This window comes from Suricata suricatta, chromosome 1 (genome assembly GCF_006229205.1).
Source record: "Suricata suricatta isolate VVHF042 chromosome 1, meerkat_22Aug2017_6uvM2_HiC, whole genome shotgun sequence".
NCBI lineage: Eukaryota > Metazoa > Chordata > Mammalia > Carnivora > Herpestidae > Suricata > Suricata suricatta.
The window spans coordinates 189672350-189676382 of NC_043700.1; the positions used below are offsets into that span (position 1 = coordinate 189672350).

At 60.2% G+C, this 4033-nt stretch overlaps 1 long non-coding RNA gene across 1 annotated transcript; it reads left to right on the plus strand.

Annotated features, from left to right (window-relative positions):
- The first annotated feature begins 1689 nt into the window (after positions 1-1689).
- LOC115299426 lies at positions 1690-2830 on the plus strand. The gene is made up of 3 exons (XR_003912181.1): positions 1690-2079; positions 2294-2419; positions 2547-2830. It is a non-coding gene; the product is annotated as an uncharacterized LOC115299426 (long non-coding RNA).
- The last annotated feature ends 1203 nt before the right edge of the window (positions 2831-4033 follow it).

Genomic DNA, 4033 nt, shown 5'->3' on the forward strand with positions numbered 1-4033 from the left:
GCCCCCCGCCCCCCGAACCGCCCAGCCCCGCCGACCCCCGCCCCGCGCACACGCCCTCGGCTGCGCCCCGGCCTCGCTCTCGCGATTGGGAAGGTCTGGTTTTCAGGGTGCTTTTAAATGCCAGAGACGGCCTTCGGCTGTGCAGGCGGAGCCCGCGGCAGCGCCACAGGTGTGCGGCACCGCATCTGCGGGCATCCGGGAACAGCTGCGTGCGGGAGGGAGTGCGGGGCGGGCGCCGGGGACCCGCCCGAGCCGCTGGAGCGTTCAGGGCCGTCGGGACCCGGCCCGAGCACTGCTCCCTCCTGCCTCTCTTTCCGCAGCCTCCGTTTGTCCATCCGCTGTGCACACTCCCTGAATAGAGGAGTTAAATTAAGCACTTTTCCATCCCCAAAGCCTGCAAGCCTTTTTTATTCAACCCTCTTCCTTAATATCTAACGCCAGACAAAAGGTTATCCATCTCCCAGACTCCGAGTCAATGGCTTCTCCACAAAGCCTTTCCTGCCACTCTTCCCACTCACGTCATTGAGTCAGCTTCCCCGAGGGCTCAACAGGAGCCCGGCTGCCAGGCCAATGGAGTGCAGCAGGATGAGAGAGACAAGGCCATAACCTAATTAATGGCTGACCGACTCGACCTCCCCGCAGCAAATTCTCATCACACAGGGGGCTGAGCCCTGGGGCCACCAGGGCACCCCCACGTCTTGCCTACCAGTGACTGCCCGCCCGGAGGGCCAGACCACTGGCACTAAGGCCCCCCACAGACCCCGGGAGAGGCCAGGAGACAAGAGGAGAAGAGGCTGTGCTGCCTCCCAGGGCACAGGGCACCAGAGCTGGAGCGGCCCTGACCCAGAGGTTCCTCTGGAGAGTGGGCAGGAGGCCGGGGCATCGCTTAATAAACATGGTGACAGGAAAGGAGAAAAGAAAGAAGACGGGGGAAAGAGGAGTCCTAGCAAGCCCCCAGAGCCCTAGACAGAACCTCTGGACAGAATAAAATGCTAACTTTCTCTGCCATTCACTTTCTGCCCGCAAGATACAAACCCACAGTATCTTTTAGAAGACCCAACTTCTTTCCTTTCAAGTTGCCACGCAGAAGGAGGGTGTGCTGGGGGTGGTAAAGTCACCTCCCCCCCCCCCGCCCCCACTAAGCAGGTTGAGGCCTGAAGCCCTTACCTTCACAGGCCACCTAGAGGCCAGTCACCCAGGCCAGGACAGGAGGCCAGAGAGGCCTTGGCCTTGAAATGGAGGTGGGGTTGTGGGTTTACAAAAGAGAAGCATCTTAGTATTCCAGGAATGCTAGGCCATAACTTTCCCATTACACAGGTGGGAAGTTGAGGCTTACAGAAATAAAATGATATGTCAGGTGCAAAGTATATTAGCTACAGCAGAACAGTATCTGGAGATCAAGTTCCCGCACGCTCATCTAGAGCTCACTCTCCTACAGTCATTCATCCAGCATGGCCTCTGGGCTCGGAGCTGTGGCTTAAATCCTTGCTGGTAACCAGAATCTGCAGGTCTCCGTTCCCATGACGCTTGCATTCTCTTCCCAGGCGTTGTTAAGTCCTAGGTTCCACGTACTAGGACGTCCCAGGGGGCTTGTCCGGGCAGGGAAGCTCCGGGGCTGGGGACAAGACCACGTGCGTATCGGGGGAGGGGCACCGGTTCGCGATTGGCCAAACAGATCTCTGCTCCCAAGCAGACTTCCCGGGTACAAAGCGCCGCAGTCGCTGGGCCTCGGGCCTCCGCAAACGCTGCGCCTGCGCTGCAGAAACCCCTCCTCCCTCCCCAGGAGAGGGCTTTCTGGGCCGGGGACGGGGGTGGGGGGGAGGACGCCCGGCCCCATACCCTCTGCAAAGCACTGGAGCCGCGAAGCCCGCCCCGGAGCCCAAGCCCGGTGACTGCCTGGTCCACAGGAAGTAAAACGCACCCTCTAGGGAGACCGTGAGCCCCTTGGCTCCGCAGTCCCGACCCTCGAGAGCGTCTGGAGCCCCAGGCGCGCTGGAGGCGCCGCCTTTTGTCCAGTCCCCGAGGAGCCATGGAGAAAGGGAAGAGAGGGCCAGAGGAGGAGAGGGAGTGGTGGAGAAGGTAAAGCGACCCGCGTCCCCAAGTGCCTAGGCGCGGCTGCGGAGCCGGCCCTGACAGAGCCTGGGGGCGATGCTGGCGCTGGTGACACTGACCGTAGCTTTGTCAGGGACGCACTTCCAGACTGCCCGGGACGTGCACAAAGCGCTCTCGCCTTCCTGATATTCCACCCGCCCTGTGGGTGGCTAGGAGAAAAAAGATCATCCCCATTTCACAGGTGGAGAAGCTGAGGTTCAAGAGGGCGAAGTGCCTTGGCTGGAAACAGGGTTCCCTGGCACCGACCCCAGCTTCTGGATCCACAGCCCTGAGGCCTCCTGCTTGGGTTCAGAAGCCCGGATCCCAGGTGAGGTTGACCACCAGGGAAGGAGGTGGTGAGGGAAGAATAAGAAGGGATAGGGAGAAGAAGATGACTCTCTTGATCTCTCCCTCCCTTGCCCCCCACCCCCTCACCTCATACACCGTCATTGTAGACCTCCCCCTGTCAGGGCGCCCAATTCAGGACCACGGAGAGTTCCCGAGCTACCGGGACAGCAGGCGGAAGGCGAGGCGGAAGGCGAGGCGGAAGGGGAGCAGCAGGAGACCCAGTATTGCATCCTATCAGCCACAGGCTGCCCCAGCGCCCCCTCCCCCACTCCTCCAGGAAGCCCTCCCAGATTTCTGTATGGATGGAGCTCTGCTTCCTCCCTCTCGCTTTATTCCTTTCATAGTATGTAAGGGGAGAAGGGTTAATAAAAAATGATAGTAAAATTCAAAACCGAACATTTATTGAATGGCTCAGTGACTACCAGCACTAACTGATTTAATTCTCACAATGAATCTATCGCCCACCCTGGTCTGGGGTGGGGCCAGCGTGCTGAACCAGGACTCCAGCACCTACCAGGGTCTGGGGCCGGAGCAGTGCTCAGGCTCTGAGTTCCCGGCTAAGGTGACAGCTCGCCGGCCCTCGGGTGCTCTGACTTCCGTTTTCCCGGCATCTGGCCCCGACCCTCACACATGCATCCCAAAGCTGTGCTGTCTGTGCTGTCGATCCATCCATCTTCCTCCAGTTCCCAGGCGACCTCTAGCTTAAGGGAGAAGAGCTGTAGGGCCCACGGCCTGGCATTCCCTCTCCCTGATGCGCCTCCACTTTCTGGGGTAAAAACCTCCAAGTCTAGGAAGCTAGAGACTGGGGTTCAAATCTCCGCTGTGCCTCCAACTTGCTCTGTGAAGAGAGCACACCGGTGTCGTGCTGTGGGACTCGGGAGCGTCCCCTGAAGATGCCGGTTCTTGGGGATAGCAGTTTCGAGTTCTATCTGCCGGACCCATCTGAATCTTTAACCAAACCTTTGCCCTAGAAAGCACAGAGGGAGCATACGGGAAGGGTTTTTTCAGCTGTAACCTGTGTGACCACAGGCGTCTCACCGAACCTCTCCCAGAGCCTGGTATACAGTAGGTGCTCTATAATGACTAATGAGTGTGTGAATAAATGAATGGACGAATGCAGAAAGGAGCTCGCCCCCTTCTCATTAAGCGGAGAATGGGGATCCCTGGGTTAACTTCACCCCAGAGGTGCCCTCGCATTTGAAGGGGCCATGTGGCAGCTCTGGCCAACTTACTTTCTCCTTCTCGGAACCCTGCTCTCCCTTTTCTGCAGAAGAGGAGCGGGGGACTGGATCTCGAAGGACCCTTTGCAGTCTCACGGGCTATGCTGGCCAACCCCGACCAAATCGCACTACCTCTCCGACCCTCCGGTGCGATGGAGTGGGGGAGGGGCCTCCGGGAGCCCTCTCGAGCCTGGTGGCCGCGGCTCCAGCACTGCCCTCGGGCGGCTCCACGCCCAGCTGCCCCGAGGGCCCCGCCCCCCGTCCGGTCCGCGCGCGCCCCGAGGGTACCTGGCCATTGTCCCGGCCGAGCGGCAGGTCGCGGGGCGCGGGGCGTCGGATGCGCAGCGCGGATGGTCGCTCTTCGCGCTCGCCCG